At 43.1% G+C, this 17,140-nt stretch overlaps 1 protein-coding gene and 1 long non-coding RNA gene across 4 annotated transcripts in view; one reads left to right on the plus strand and one right to left on the minus strand.

The window, feature by feature from the left end:
* Positions 1-7,261: 7,261 nt before the first annotated feature.
* Positions 7,262-17,140, plus strand: part of CA5B (carbonic anhydrase 5B) — a 133,473-nt gene continuing 123,594 nt past the window's right edge. The window contains exons 1-2 of one of the 3 annotated variants that reach the window (XM_038586881.1): positions 7,262-7,445; positions 12,087-12,273. The gene's annotated coding sequence lies outside the window, so the exon portion shown is untranslated. Of the gene's footprint in view, positions 7,446-7,528; positions 7,962-12,086; positions 12,274-17,140 lie in introns of those variants that run through there. The other 2 variants (XM_038586886.1, XM_038586880.1) reach the window with 2 other exon arrangements.
* Positions 15,764-17,140, minus strand: part of LOC119878055 — a 37,381-nt gene continuing 36,004 nt past the window's right edge. Inside the window, exon 3 of the long non-coding RNA XR_005386160.1 lies at positions 15,764-15,820. This is a non-coding gene — a long non-coding RNA (uncharacterized LOC119878055). The remainder of the gene's footprint in view (positions 15,821-17,140) is intronic.

The following is a 17,140-nucleotide window of genomic DNA, read 5'->3' on the forward strand; positions in this document are numbered from 1 at the left end:
AGAAATGCAGAGTTGAAGAATCTGGATCATACATATTTGGGGGGAAGAGTTCTTTCAAAACTGCTATTTCTTATATTGTCATTTACTGCAGGTTCTATGTTTCCGAGTCCATTCTGACTGTTCACAATTTCCAAGAAAATCATTATTTCATCAAGATTTTCCAGTATTCTCATGGACTTTATACAGTATTTCCCATCAAGTATCTATATTCATTGCTATATTCCCTTTGTATTTTCTAGTATTCATATTAATTTTTTCTCATTTTCCATTATTCTTGCCAGAGGTTTGTCTAGTTTTGTTGCTTAACCAAAGAATAAGATCTAGACCTTAATTTTCAAGTCTTTTTTTTCTACTTTCTGAGTCATCAATCTTATTTTTATTTATTAAATCCTTATTCCTGTTGTCATTATGCTGGTTTTCTTGTTCTTCTTATAACTCCTGGGTTGACAAATAGGCTTATGTATATTTAGTCTTTCTCAGTTAATAATGAAAATATTTATGGCTATGATTTTTCCTTGGAGTATTGTTCTGGCCACCTGACATAAAAAATATAGATGTACAGTGAACTCATACTTATTTTCTAAGTAGCCTGTAATTATAACTTCAATTTTCCTATATCCCAATGTTTGCTTAGAAAAGTATTTGACAGGGATCCCTGGGTGGCGCAGCGGTTTGGCGCCTGCCTTTGGCCCAGGGCGCGATCCTGGAGACCCGGGATTGAGTCCCACGTCGGGCTCCCGGTGCATGGAGCCTGCTTCTTCCTCTGCCTGTGTCTCTGCCTCTCTCTCTCTCTCTCTCTCTCTGTGACTATCATAAATAAATAAAAATTAAAAAAAAAAGAAAAGTATTTGACAGTAGCAAAATTAATAGCAGCCGAAAATACAATGATGAAAAATATCAACTTTTATAATCCTGTCAGGTGACTAGAAAAAGTGTGACAATAAAATAAGACACTGTCAATGACTCAACTTAAAATATGAAAACTCAGGGATCCCTGGGAGCTCAGCAGTTTAGCGCCTGCCCTCCGCCCGGGGCATAATCCTGGAGTCCCGGGATCGAGTCCCACGTCAGGCTCCCTGCAGGGAGCCTGCTTCTCCCTCTGCCTGTGCCTCTGCCTCTCTCTCTCTCTCTGTGCCTCTCATGAATAAATAAATAAAATCTTTTTAAAAATATGAAAACTCTTGCAAGGTATGGGGTCACTTAGAACAGCTAAAACTTATCAAAGAGCTTGATAGCTCTATAAGATAGGTGGAACACAGAACTAGATACTACTTTTCTTACCTCTTAACATACTGGGGATTTCCTCCACTTTTAAAAGTCTTGCACAAACTTGCTCTTTATTTTCACACCGAATTTTAAGCATTAAACCTCCAGAGACTTCATACCAAACTTGCTTCATACAATGTTCATTTCTGCAATTTCACATATAGGAGGTTCAGAATTTATCAGTAACAGTGGTAACGATGACAAGTAAAGCAGTTTCAATCATTCTGAACATGTTACTATTTACTTCCAACAGAGTTTAGAGAACAAAGATAAAAAGTTGAGATTACTGTTGCCATGAGCAATACAAAAGGCACTGAGTCTCCTGAGACAGGAAAAAGAAATTGATTTCTCCGTGTTTTTTCATACTCTACAACACTACTGAAAAGCAGTTTCTCAGCACATAACTATTGATCTACTGCCCTGGAGGGTAAATTAAATATGAGATCACACAAAAAGAAAACACGTGTGTCACTCTTTTGATTCACGCAAGATGCCTTTTAGAGTTCATCAGAGTTGTAAAAGCATGTGGGCATATGAATACTCCATTTACTTGCAATCAATCAATGTTGCTTTTAAATTTTGACCCTGAAAAAAAATAAAATAAATTTTGACCCTGATTATTCCATTTCATTGTCATAAATATGTATTTTGTAAACCTGGAATACCTAAAACCAGTAAACTGTGAAATCATTTCAAATGTAACTTTACTCTGTATATTTTTACTGGATTTTGGGAAATGTATTTAGCTGTGACATAATAAAAATATAAAAAATCCTTTAATAGCTGAACCCATAAATTTTTTAAAGATTTTATTTATTTATTTGAGAGAGAGAGAATACACATAAGTAGGGGGAAATGGAGAAGCATACTTCCTGCTGAACAGGGATCCCAGGACCCTGAGATCATGATCTGAGCTGACGGAGGCAGATGCTTAACCGACTGAGCCACCCAGGTACCCCCCCCCAAATTTTTTATAACATAAAAGCTTGCACTTTTCAAACTAATGGTTCCATTCAATTTTGCACAATAGAATTTGTAGAATTTGGAATATGGCCCTTTATCATTTAAATTGGAATAAAATTGATGAACCATATAATAAACCATGTCAAGACGTTTGTAGTAATTAGTCTAATTTTCAATATAATTAGGAGGTAAGAAAATTATTTTATTCTTTTCAAATTGTCAGCATTAAGATGCTTGGGAAGATATATTTTTGTCTATAGTGAAAAATATTATATTTTAACTTTGTGGTTCTTAAAATTGGGGGGGTGGAAAGCTGTATTTTTTCCTCCAGAAGACATTTTGGTAATGTCTGGAGACATTTTCAGTTGTCATGAATTGGAGAGGGTTGTTACTGACATCTAGTGAGTAGAGGCCAGAGATATTGGTAAACATCTTGCAAATTTCAGAAACATTATTTAAGCCTTCATCTGGTAACTTTTCTCTCCCTGTATTAGAGTTTTGTTTTTTTGTTTTTTTTTATGTTAGTCACAGAGAGAGACAGAGACACAGGCCGAGGGAGAAGCAGGCTCCATGCACCGGGAGCCCGACGTGGGATTCGATCCTGGGTCTCCAGGATCGTGCCCTTGGCCAAAGGCAGGCGCCAAACCACTGCGCCACCCAGGGATCCCTGTATTAGAGTTTAATGGAAGTAACTCACAAAAGGAAAAACAAAAGCTATAAGGGAATCGTGTGTGTGTGTGTGTGTGTGTGTGTGTGTATGTAAAAATCAAACATACTTATGTTAACATCATTTGTTCCATATTCTGAAATTATTATTAAAATAAACTCATTTATCTTATTACTAAGATGGCTAATGAGAATAAATGCCTGGTTGCTGGAGCACTGGGCACATATGGGCTGCCAATCCAACAGCTGATGCTTAGTAAGTATAGGCACATGTAAAACTCACTCTAATTGCATGCTGTTTCTACCTTCCACTGTCTTTCTTCTTCTGTCATTTACATTGAAGCCATTCCCACTTGAAATCTTCTCAGCACCCCAGGGCCTATGTCAGGGAATTCAAACTCTTTGGCCTCTAAGATCTGAATCCAATTTGGCTTTTCAGATGCACCTACACTCATGGCCCCTCCTCCATTCCTCTGACCTGCCAGTCCCTGCAAGTGAGACTCATCCCACCTCTGTCCTTTGTGTGTTTCCTTTCACACTGTTTCCAGTTCAATATGATGAACTTTCATTTTTTACCTTTAAACGTCTTATTGTTCCAGGTCTATCTCAAATATCACCTCCTTTGAGAAAACTTTCTTTTGTTGTTTTTGTTATTTGTTTTACATTTGTCTGATCCACTAACTTTTTATTCTCTCTCCTGAGTTCCCATAGCATTTTGTTCACATCTGTACATGCACCTATTGTCAACATGATTTACTTCTGTGTCTACAAATTTTAAGTTTCTGGAGAGCAAGGACTATATTTGGTTTAATTTTGCATTTCTCAGGAATCCCTGGGTGGCTCAGTGGTTTAGCACCTGCCTTCAGCCCAGGGCATGATCTTGGAGTCGCGGGATTGAGTCCTGCAATGGGCTCCCTGCATGGAGCCTGCTTCTCCATCTGCCTGTGTCTCTGCCTCTCTCTCTCTCTTTCATGAATAAATAAAATCTTTAAAATTTTTTTTACATTTCTCATGGGCTGTATTTGATAACTTAACAGAACTGAATTTACTTATTTGAATCATAAACTAACATTTGAAGAAGCTCAAGAATGCAGATGTAAAAAATCATGAGGTACACTGCAAATTGTTTTCTTTCCTAGTCAGAGAAAAACAACTTCTAGTATCTGCTAAACAAGGAACAGTTGGCTTTGGAATATTTGTATCTCCACTTCCATACCTATGCCCTTCTTAAGATGAAAAGAAATCTGAAGCTACAGTATTTGGAAGGCTCATCAAATTTTGTAGGTTAATCAACAGCCATAACCATTATGAACTTAGTCTTTTTATTCACAGGGTAACATTTTTCTAGTTCAGAGAAAGTTAATCACTACTGTTTAGAAATAAAGATTAATTTAGACAAGCTGAGTGAGTGTAATTCTGCCTACTTTATATTCTTAAGAATTTAAAGGACAGTTTCTTAAATGGAACGCATGTGGGTTTGTGTGTCTCATCTTATGCATGAAGATCAATGCATTAAAATCAGTCTCAGGGGGCACCTGGGTGGCTCAGTCATGATCCTGGGGTCCTGGGATCGAGTTCCACATCAGGCTCCCCATGGGGAGCCTGCTTCTCCCTCTGCCTATGTCTCTGCCTCTCTGTCTCTCTCATGAAATAAATAAAATCTTAATAAACAAATAAATAGTCTCAGGTAGTAAAAGCAAGATCTTATTGATATTTCTTCCTAGATCTAACTCTTTCCAATGTTGCTTGGGTGGCATATTAAGAGTTTTCTCATGGTTTAGGCACGTTATAATTTTTTCCAAAATTATTACAGCCATGCTCTATGGAGTAGTATTTTCCACCTTCTATTTTCCACCTTCCATTTGGTTTCCAGTTAGTGCCACCTAGTCACATTTAGCCCTCACTATGGGTACTTCCTTTGCCAACCTATATAGAAAGGTGGAGGGACCATTGGGCCATGTACCTTTCAGGTTAGATGCTCTCATTCTCATAACAGAATCTTGAGCTATCCTCATTCTAATTGATATACAAAGCATATGAATTAACCAACATGTCAAAATTTCTGCCCTTAAATTCTGACCAGCAACAATGATCCTGACCCTTTTACTGTCTGAAAATCGTGAATAGCTTATAGTAAGAAATGTTGTTTATGAGGACTGCCTAAAAGATATGGATGCAATACTTCTATCACAAGTCAAAGATGACAGATAGGTTGTTGCAGCCACTCAAGCATCCTGCCCACGACAGACGTTGTTAATCTACTACAGAACTTGTTCCTTTTGATTGTGTACTCAGCCATAAAGCTTCCTAACAGTTATTTAGTCAGGTGACAAATTGAAACTTACTCGCCATCATGGGGAATAATGATCTAAATGTTGCCCTGAATAAAGCCATACCACTGAGGGCCTGTGATGTCAAATGAACAAAAAAGTTGGGACGGTTCATAGAATTGATTCAATACTTTGTGATGCTGGGCAACAGTTTACATTTAGGGGATCTACATAAAAATCTTTTTGGCATTTGTCTCCGAGTTAATTCCTAGTGCCATCATGATGAGGAATCAGGATTTCCCTTGGAAAATCAAGAAAACCTGCTTCTTAAAAAAACAAAACCAAGGGCAGCCCAGGTGGCTCAGCGGTTTAGCGCCGCCTGCAGCCCAGGGCCTGATCCTGGAGACTTGGGATCGAGTCCCACGTCGGGCTCCCTGCATGGAGCCTGCTTCTCCCTCTGCCTGTGTCTCTGCCTCCCCCCCTCTCTGTGTGTGTGTGTGTGTGTGTGTGTGTGTGTGTGTGTCATGAATAAATAAATAAAATCTTTAAAACAGAAAAAACAAAACCTGAGGAACCTGGAGGGCATTATGCTACGTGAAATAAGTCAGACAAATACGGTAAGATCTCACTAACATGTGAAATCTGAAAAACAAACAAAAACAGAAAACTGAACTTGTAACAAATTATTGGTTGCCAAAGGCAGGGAGTTGGGTGAGCAAAATGGGTAAAGGGGGTCAAAAGGTACAAACTTCCAGTTATAAGATAAGTAAATCATGCATGGGATGTAAAGTATAGAATGGTAACTATAATTAATAATACTGTACTGTATATTTGAAATTTGTCAAGAGTAAATCTTAAAAAGTTCTCATCACAGGAAAAAAATTTTAAACTATGATTGTGATGGATGCTAACTAGACTTACTGTGATCATTTCACAATATACACAAATACTAACTCATTACGCTGTATAATTGAAACTAATATAATGTTATACCTCAATTACAAAAAGAAAGCAGCACTTACCAAGGCCTTGTCCACTTATTCCAACCCCCTTACCACACCTTAACTTTCTCAATTCTTGTCTCATCCAAACCCAAGTTGGAAAACTTCAGCCTGTAAGTTCTTGAGGTTTGTGTTGTCACTGGAATTTAGTACTCCATAAATACGATTTAAATGAATGAATAACTGGGGACACCTGGGTGGCTCAGCTGTTGAGCATCAGTCTTTGGCTCAGGGCATGATTCCGGATTCTGGGGATCGAGTCCCGCTTCTGGCTCCCTGCGAGGAGCCTTCTTCTCCCTCAGCTTATCTCTGCCTTTCTCTGTCTCTCATGAATAAATAAAATCTTTTTAAAAATTGAATAACTGAATGGCTAATGGTAAGTGCCCTGCCTCCCGAAGTGCCCTATTTAGAGACTTCTGGACAGAAAAAAAAGTGGTAACCTTTTCCAATTTTTCTTGTGGACACAGGCTTATAAACGGAGGGAGTAAAGAAGATTAATCCTAGGGCAGGGATCTGCAAACACGGGTCTAAGTGTTGTGCTGTCTGGACAGACTCTAGCTAGCATGAGGGCAGCAGGTGCTTAGAAAAAGTCACCTGAAGGAAATGTCAGGAGGTAGGGTGTGCTTATGCCTAGCATTTAAGGCTGGTTGAAGCCTGGTAGGAACACAGTTCCAGTCAGTGCCTAGTTGTTACCTATTCGGTTTCTGCTCGTGAAGTTGTGGTTTGGAGCTGGGAGAAATATGAACAAAGTCTATTTTTAGACGAAGATCACAGATACAAAGGTCCGTTTCACTATAAACGCCACTGACGTCTAGCTCGAAGGCGTGGTCGGTTTTCTCCGGAAACACAAGGGCCCCGCCCGCTCTTGAGCAGCTTCTCGGGGCCGAGCTCCGCCAGCAGAGGGAGAGCAGGAGGCGCGGCCCGGTCGTAGCCGACGCAAACCCGGAGGTCCTGAGAACCCAGGGAGCGGCCGCGACTGATCGCCACAAATGCGCAGACGCTGCGGGGGCGCGGCCAATGTGGATCTTCGCGTCGTGCCGCGGGGCGCTGGGATTGGCCATGACGTAGGCCCGTGGAAAGCAGGGAAGGAACGTGACCCGGCGTGAGGGGCGGGGCCTGGACACCGTGGGAAAGAGCGTCTGCGACGGCCCAGTCGGGAAGGGCGTGGCCTAGGCATGGCCCAGGGGCGTAACCTGAAAAAGGTGGACTTAGTGCGTGAAAGGGGGGGGGCATGACCGCTTGTAAGGGCCTGACAGAGTTGGCCGAGACTGCGGAAGAGGTGAGCTCGAGCAAAGGGCAGAGGAATTACCAGACTGGAAAGGAGGAACGTGGGCACAAGGGGTTCAGAGGAATGAGCTTGATCCCAGGGATAACAAGGATGTGGAGAAGACCCGTGGAGAGGCGGGGCCCCGGAGTAGCGCCAGCTCGAAGCGGGGGTGGGTCCAGGCAGAAGGCAGAGGCGGGGCCAAGTTAGTGCGCAAGCGCGCGGCCGCAACTTCAGGCCCGGAGCAACAGCAGTAGCGGTGTAGCCAGGGCAGAGAACGGGTGCAGACCCAGGCTGTGGGTGCATGGAGAGCAGATTCTGGCTCCGACGCGGTGAGCGAGCCCAAGGACTTTAACTGCTTTGTCTGAGACCTGGGCCGGGGCGACGGGGACGTGGCATGACGTAATTAAGCGAGATGACGTACCCGGCGTGAGGGGCGTGGCGAATCGTAACCGGACGTAGCCAAGATGGCCGCGCGCATGAGTCTCCTCGGTGCAGAGCGGAGGGGTCCGCGGTCAGGGAAACTTTCGGGTAAGATCCGGCGGCGATTACAGCATAAGGAGTAGGGGGCACGCGTGGCCGTATTAGAGAGGACCGCCCTCTTCCCCTCACGACCATGCTCTGTGATGGGCCCTGAAGCTGCAACAGGCTGGCGGTTCCGCGAGGATGGCTGCAGTCCCCGCCGGGCTTCTCTGTAGAGCGGGGAGGAGGAAGCAGGAGATCGCTTTTTCCCTACTCTGACCCTGTTACTCCACTGTGAAGGTCGCCAAGCAGCTACATCCCCTTGGGAGCTTGTCCATTTAACGGTAGATCAGCTGTCCCAGACACTTTGGGAGGTGGGGGGTTGCAGTTCCAGAAACCCAGGCGCAGCAGCCTGGGACTCACTCACATCTGCATCTTTGCTCTCCGCCCCTTGGCCATGCCAAAAGCTATGGGCAGAGTCACAGCCACACCAGGGCAGGGGATCAGCTTAGCTCTGTCAGGTGGGCATATCTGAGTTTTCTCTACTCAGTTGTCTCCTTTTCCTTTTTGCCCTGCCCCAGATCTGGAGGGAAAGAACCCACAAAACATGAACGTTGTTGGTGGCTCTGCTTTTTTTGTAGCATGAGTTAAAAGCTACTGTGCTGAAGCTGTTGGAAACTCTTTGTTGTTGTTGTTGTTGTTGTTGGAAACTCTTTATTATCAGTGTAATTCCTTCTCATTTAATTTTGCTGCGAAAGCTTGAGAAATGCAGGACGATAGCGAAGAATTCCACTAATTTGGGTGGAATTAATTTTCTGTCAGCCACTGAAAGCCACATTACTTCCTGCTTTCCCTTCGTCCTTTACTGCTAATCTGGCCATCTCCACTCTATTTAAAAGTCTTACCGGAATATGGAGAGAAGTCCAATATTTCTGGTGAGAAAAGCTGCCCCACAACCTGCCCCTGCAGGTCCCTGAGAACTGTCATTGTTCTCAGCCTGCTTTGGAGTTGACAATGAACCAAAGTTCACCACACCCACCCTCCTTTCTGGGTCTTAGTAAAGAGCTGCACTATTCTTGACTATTTGGGGAATGAAAATCTCTCTCTAGCCTCATGCTCTCTGCTGAGCACCAGAGCTGCCCTGGCAACTCTCCTAGATTTTTCCTCTTGCTGTCCCCTTGGACCTCAAATCCATAGAATTAGCAGGAAGACTGTCATCTTTCTTTCCCACTTGCTCCTTTTGCCAGCTTGTTCCTCTTCAGGCAGTCATCCTCATTCTACCACCAGCATCATCCAGCCATAAAGTCACGGGGCCTTCTTCAACAACTACTTCCCTTTTCATTCCCTCCAGGGATGCTGCTCGACATCCTACAGTGTATAGGACAGCCTCAACACGGAGTTACCTGGTCAAATGTCAATAATGTCAAGATTGAGAAACCCTGAGTTAGAGAAAAAAACCTTTACAGTGGCCTAGAAATCTATACAATCTGGCATGCATTACCTCTCCACCTTATCTCCTACTACCCTCCTCCTAGTACACTATTCCTGCCATGCTGGCCACCTTACTATCCCTTTGTATTTGCCAGACACGTCCCCACTTCAGTCTTTGCACAGGCAATTCCCTCTTCCTGGAGTATCCTTCCTGCTGATAGCCTTATTACTAAATCCTTCATTTCTTAAATCTTTAGCTCAATTTTCAATAAAGCCTCCTTTGAGCAGTTGACTTTATTTTATTTATTTTTAAAGATTTTATTTATTCATGAAAGAGACAGGCAGAAACACAGGCAGAGGGAGAAGCAGGTTCCCTGTGGAGAGCCCGATGCAGGACTGGATCCCGGACGCTGGAATCACACCGAGCCAAAGGCAGAAACTCAACCACTGAGCCACCCAGCCGTCCCTGAGCAGTTTATTTTAAATGCAACACTCCTTTCCCAGTGGCACTTCCAAATTTACTCTATCCTGCTCTACTTTTCCTTGAACATAATTTAATTGTCTATATGGCTGACTTACGTATGTATTACGTTGCTATTTATTGTCTGCTCCCCCTACTGGAATGTAAGTTCCACAAGAGTAGAGCCTTTGTTTTATTCCTCTAATGATCCTAGAACAGTGTCTGGTATTTAATAGACGTTTGATTGATGACCTGGTGAATGAAAAGATAAAAGAATGATGGATTGAATGAAGGATGGTTAAAGGAATCTCCACTTGTTGAAGCGCTAACACCCAATCGAATGGTGCCAGGAGACGGAGGCTTTGTGACCATAATTAGGGTTATCAGGTCATCGTGCTACATGATAGGATTAGTGTCCTTAAAGAAAAGGGAGAGTCCAGAGCTTGCTGTGTATCATGTAAGGACTCGGTGAGAAGGTAGCTGTCTAGCAAGCTATGAAGTGGGTTCTCCCCGGGAACCAATTGGCCTGAACGTTGATCTTGGATTTCCAGCCCTTAGAACTGTGCAAAATAAGTAACTGTCTGTTGTTTAAGCCACTCAGTCTATGGCATTTTGGTAGAGCAGCCCAACTGGCTAACATACTTCAGTGTGTTCATTGGCAAAGTGATGTATACCATAGAGTGCGTGGAACCAGGTTGCAAGGCTAGCTGTTTATCACCCTTTACTTTGCAATAGTCCCGACACATGGCTTGTTGCTGGTCATAAAGGGTTCTGTCCGGAGCCCTCCTTTGTTCCTTTCAGGGCCATAATAGGAAGTAACTCTGCTTCCTGCTTTCAGTGGACACAGCTCAGGTGTGTTGTTGTTTTTTTTTTTTTCCTCTCTCCTTGCGCTTGGGTATAGCCCTCTTTCCTCTAGATTGGAACTGGCAAGTTTGAGGCAGCAAAACAGGGGAGAAGAGCAGGTTCACAGTCAATTAATAGTGAGATACATGAAGAGAGGAGGATGAAATCAACTTTTCTGCCTTGCTCAGCATTGCTGGGGATCATAATGTGCTTTTTTTGTACCTTACGCTTTTCTCAGAAAGATGATATGCAGAAAAAAGTTCCGATCTGTAAATGACATGTGTGTTCAGTGCATCCTCAATTTCAGTTATGTGACTTTGGGCCCCCGCTTGCCTGCCACCACAGCCAGACAGTTGAGAGGTCTCTGGTAGGCCACAGGCAGAACCTGAGGAGTCCTGGATGGTTTTCCTTGCCATATGATGTGCATTTCAGGAGGCTCCAAGGGGGAGAAATGAATTGCACACGTGGAGGGTCCAGTTCGTGCCTTGTTCTGCTTTGCATCCCAGCCCCCAGCATGGTTCCTGGAACAAAGGAAATAGCAATCAGCGCAGAAGTACAAGCATTTACAGCAGAATTTCCATCCCTGTGAGACCAACTTAGGTTCATCTTTGGGTGTGTTCCCCCTGCAGGTCGGGGAGAACTTTGGGGGTCCTTCACGTCTGAGAGGTGGGGATGCGAGGCCCTCGTCTGAAACGGCAAGCATTTAAAAGTGTTTCAGAAGTATAAGTAACCCCACAACTGGGTGATGGTGGCCTCTAGGGAGAGCCCTTCCTACTGTCCAAGAACATGCTGGCCACCACTTCACAGTTTGCAGTCCTTGAAATCGGGATGCACATCTCCATCACCGAGGAGGTGTGCCCCCAGGTCACTGAGCGGCCATCATGTGCCAGGCCCTGTGTCCCCAAGAGATGCGGCTGCGGCAGAGACAGACACGGCCCTTACTGCCACGGGGCTGGGGTGCTGGGGAGGTGGCGTCACAATGTACGTTCCTGAGGAGGTGTTCAACTGCAAGAAGCACCGTGAGGGAGGTGAAGAGGGCGCTGGGCTGAGCCCGTGGTCAGGGGAGGTTCTAGGAAGTGATGCTGGAGCGGAACACCTGAGGAGAGAGGAGGAACTAACCAGGTGCAGATGGAGGACAAGTGGTCCAGGGAAGGAGGAGCATCTGCACAAGCCCTTAGGCTGGAGGGAGCTTCGGGAGAGGGAAGAAACAGTCCATGTGGCTGCTGTGTAGGAAGGAGTGGGAAGTGGACATCACAGCTAAAGAGACTATCCTCCTGGAGTTGACCAGTGAGTTTCAGGAAGAGGAGTAGATTACCGACTCATTCCCCCCTCAGCCCGCCCTCCTTCCCTCCCCCAACCGTGTGTACTCATAGTCTGAATGTTGTCCTGCTTAGAGGTTTCCACTTGATGGCCAGTCTCAGTTGTTTACAGCTTTTCCTCTTCTGTCCTCCTGCTTCTAGGTTATTAGGTTCCTGCAAGTTATTTGGGGCCCAATCAAGATTTCAAGCTAAACATGGCAGTGATGAGTAGCCTGAGGGCCATTCTTCAAGCCTCTCCATGCAAGTCACTTTGGAGAAGATTCCAGATCCCCACGTTCATGCCAGGAAGGCCCTGCAGCTGCACGTAACGAAACCTGGAACCAAGCCTGTGAGTACACTGCTGCCTTAAAGAGAGTGAGAGGTTGGGGCACCTGAGTGATATAGTCCATTAAGTGTCCGACTTGGTTTCAGCTCAAGTCATGATCTCAGGGTCGTGAGATTGAGCCCCACCTCAAGCTCCAGGCTCAGCTTGGAGTCTGCTTGAGATTCTCTCTCCTTCTCCCTTTGCCCCTTCATACCCCCTTCTCTGTTCATCCATGCTCACTCACTCACTCTCTCAAATAAATTTTTGTTTTTTTAAAAAAAATTATTTATTTATTCATGAGAGATACAGAGAGAGAGAGAGGCAGAGACACAGGCAGAGAGAGAAGCAGGCTCCATGCAGGGAGCCTGATGTGAGACTCGATCCTGGGTCTCCAGGATCACGCCCAGGGCTGAAGGCAGTGCTAAACTGCTGAGCCACCTGGGCTGCCCTCAAATAAATCTTTGAAAAGAGAGTGAGAGGCTTGCTGTTGCATGATAGTCACGTGTCCTGTGTTTATCTGTATAGTGTCAGTGGCATTCCAGAGTGGGATTGTGTACCTTCAGAACCATGAGAATAACTATTTGTTTCTCTATTTGTCTTCTAAAATAAACGTGGAAAATTCTTTTTCCCCAGGTTTATTGGCATATAATTGCCACATAACCTCATGTGAGTCGAAGGTGTGCAATGTGCTGATTTGATACACATATATTGCAAAATGATTACCATTAAAAGATTTGGAAAGTCGTTTTCTTGACAAAGTTTACCATGTGAAAATGATGTCATGCAGAAATAGGATGAGACGTATTCCAGTTTCAAATAGCTTGGAACCTGTTCTGTATTTTTTTTTAAAGATTTTTTTTAAATTTATTTATTCATAGAGACAGAGAGAGAGAGAGAGGCAGAGACAGAGACACAGGCAGAGGGAGAAGCAGGCTCCATGCAGGGAGCCCGACATGGGACTTGATCCGGGGTCTCCAGGATCACGCCCTGGGCTGCAGGCGGCGCCAAACCACTGTGCCACCGGGGCTGCCCCTGTTCTGTATTGTTCTTGTTAGCAACAGTCTTCTTACAAACATTGATCCACAGACTGCGAATTATTTCTGAGAGTCTTAATGTTCTGGAAGTTGCATGTTAATGTTTGTAAGCAGGTCAGTAGCTTCACAATCTGAAATATTCTTTCTCAAGTCACAAATTGCAGAGTTCATTCTGGTTGACCAGCTTACCCAAATGGGCTCTGCCATAAACACAGCATATTAATCAAGGCAGCAGATGGTCTTTCCTGAAACCTCTTGTATCTCATCCCCCTCCTGAAATACCGGTTCCCTGCTGTGTCCCTGTGGTGCAGGGATTGTCCACCGAGGTTCTACTGACATGGGGGATGGGTCATTCTGTGTTGTTGTGGGTGCAGTGTGCACTGTAGGTGTTAAATGACATTCTAAATATCCACTGAGGAACAAAATAACCCTGGTAAAGAACCAACGAGATTGTAGGAGGAGGATAGCGTATGTGTTAGTGGAGAGAGGAGTTAAAGAAAAGGCTAGGAATATTTTATATATTTCCCACTTTTCTCCATGAGTTAACAGAGTTTCAAATGTTGGCTTGCTTCAAAATTTCAGGTTCTTAACTTTTCCTCCTTAGATTTCTTTTCTTTAACCCTATATTACGCATAAGAAAATGAATTCATTAGTAATGCTAATCTGGTTAAGTTCATGGCCTTAAAGCTGCTTCATAAATATATTTTTATTTTAGGTTTATTTTGTTTTCTCCAACATTGACTCTGTTCTCATTAGAATAAACTGACTGGAGTCATACGTTTCTGGTTGCTAGGGGTGGCTTCCTACCAGTAGACTCACATATTACTCTAATGGCTTATTCCCAACATTTACATTTGCGGTCTGAAGCTTAAATTGAGGGAAAAAAAATGATAGTATTTGTCTAGTTACTAATATTTTGTGTTTGTGTGGGAGTTTTTCTTGATTTTTGTTTGTTTTTATTTACAAAGAGATGAAATTTGAAGGTATAAAATTCAATATGCTAATGACTTCAAAATAGTTTGCTTCTTTTAGTAGTGGCTTGGGAGTTGTGGAGGCTTCCCTTGATTGATTTCCCACCTCAGATGAAATGTTCTTATTTATTTATTTATTTATTTATTTATTTATTTATTTTTAAGATTTTATGTATATATTCATGAGAGATAGAGAGAGAGAGGCAGAGACACAGGCAGAGGGAGAAGCTGGCTCCATGCAGGGAGCCTGACATGGGACTGGATCCTGAGTCTCCAGGATCAGGCCCTGGGCTGAAGGTGGCGCTAAACCGCTGAGCCATCCAGGCTGCCTGAAATGTTCTTATTTGTAAGTTACTAAGAAAAAGCATGTGACAATCATGATTTGATTTTACTTTTTGGAATGATGCACCAGCCCTCCTCCCTGTTTTCACTGGGGGGAATTTTATGGTTTCTGCTGCCCTGAGCCACTGAGTATGTCCTGTTCCTAAATCCCAGACCTTCTGCCTTTCAGTTGTAAGGACAATATGTATTGTGTCTGGCAACTTAACAGCCCACTGTTGCTGGATATAAAGGGTTCTGCCCAGAGCCCTCCTTTGTTCCTTTCAGGGCCGTAATAGGAAGTAACCAGAAGGCCCATTGCACACTTGCGACCAAGAACAACCCAAGATCGCTGAGGGTTAGAAAGGATAACATGGAAAGCCCTTTGCTAGTACCTGCCACACAGTGAGGACTGTGTTGGCAGGTTACTTCTGGTACTATGATTATCATCATCACCGTCTTTATCATCATTATCGACTCAGTGCCTCCCTCAGATATTTGGCCATTTTTAAAATGGGGGTAAGCAGAATGAGGAGTAAAGGAAAGAGGAAGATATGGCAAATTCAGAAAGCAGCATTTCACTAGAGCCTGTCTATGTCTGCGCTTCACCTTCACACTCTGCTCCCCACCTCCCAGGGAATCGTTGTCTGTCAACTCAGATTGCTGTTCGCTGTTATCTCAAGTAGCAGACAGTAAACATTGACAGTCCTGCATCTATTACCCAATATGTAGATAAAATCAATTTCACTTAGTATATCATCTAGTGAAATTTAGTTTCATTGTCACAGGAAAAAAATGTTAGAGATCTTCAAGCATAGGAAAATAAATTTAATAATGTTAATTTTTAATTTAATGAAACATAAAGAGTATCAACTAGAATGGAAATGGTACAGATTTGTTGTTATTCCAGTGATTCTTCATGATCTCCTTACTTTTAGAAGGAAAAGAAACATTTTTTTAGAATAACATGGAATAGAATGGCACTATATAAAATCTAGCCACGGGACCCATGTGTGTATTTTCATGTAAATGTAAATTTATTATAATTTATGGCCACATATTGCTAGCACTTACCATATTGAAACTTTCCATCAGGGGATCCCTGGGTGGCGCAGCGGTTTGGCGCCTGCCTTTGGCCCCGGGCGTGATCCTGGAGACCCGGGATCGAATCCCACGTCGGGCTCCCTGCATGGAGCCTGCTTCTCCCTCTGCCTGTGTCTCTGCCTCTCTCTGTCTCTCTCTGTGTGACTATCATGAATAAATAAATAAAATCTTTAAAAAAAAAAAAAAAGAAACTTTCCATCATCAGAGAAAGTTCTATTTGATAGGACTGGTCTGTATCATAACTGTATTAGTAAAATGTTCTATTATTTCTCCTATTAAACCTTGATGAACACAAAGCCTGGACAACAGTATTAAAAAGCTTGTTTTACAATGTCTTAACAGAAAGTTTTATTAATCCCTAGATAAAACAAGCTGGGATACCCCGACTGTGTTGTCTTCTATTAACTTTTGAATAATCCTGAGAAACAATGGACTGGTTAAGAGCCCCTTGAAATTATGTTAATGGCCTCAGGGGTGTCAGCAGCTATAAGGAGTGTTAGAACACTGAGCCTCAGGAACTGTGGGCTTTAGTCTCCTGTGCTGAGAACTGCATGTGTATGCTGCACTTGCCTGGGCTCAGCATCAGAATGTCTTTTATAGCTCTCATGCTCTGAGAAGACAATTTGTGATCTTTCTTAGCAATATCCTGTGGGAGGAAGCTGTCCCTGTGAATCCTATCACTGTGCCCAGCCCTAGCTAGGCCTACTAGGGATCTTAAATTACATGAGGAAATCGCACATCTCAAGAAAAAGGACAGTAACAGGGCAAGACACAGGAGAAAAAGCCAGTGAGGTTGTCCAATAGATAAATAATGTGAGCCACCAATACGAGCCATATGGGCAATTCTATATTTTCCAATAACCATATTTAAAAAGGAACAAATAGTATGTCAGTAAAACTGAAGGAAAAACAAATAAATGTGTTCAATTATGAAATTCTATACAGGAAATATATAGATGAAATATAGTATACAGACAAAATTAATTTTACTGATATATTTAACTTAGTATATCCAAAATATCACTTTAACGTATAATTGATATAAAAATCATCAAAATAGTTTACATTCTTTATTTTGTACTAAGTCTTCAAAGCCCAATGGGTATTTTACATTTATAGCATATCTCATTTTGAATGACCAAGGGGAATAGCATGGCAAGACCAGAGTTTGGGAAGAATGAAGAGAAAGGAAATTTAGGTGGCTAAGATGGGTTCCTCAGAGGAAAACCTTGGCACTGGACACAAATTAGGATTTGACATACAGACTTTAAAATAGGAATAGCATGGGACATCTGGGTGGCTCAGTGGTTGGGTGGCTGCCTTTGACTCAGGTCATGATCCTGGGATCTGGGATCGAGTCCCACATCAGGCTTCTGCGAAGAGCCTACTTCTCCCTCTGCTTGTGTCTCTGCCTCTCTCTCTCTCTCTCTCTCTCTCTTTCTCATTGTCTCTCATAAATAAATA

Source organism: Canis lupus, chromosome X (genome assembly GCF_011100685.1).
Source record: "Canis lupus familiaris isolate Mischka breed German Shepherd chromosome X, alternate assembly UU_Cfam_GSD_1.0, whole genome shotgun sequence".
NCBI lineage: Eukaryota > Metazoa > Chordata > Mammalia > Carnivora > Canidae > Canis > Canis lupus.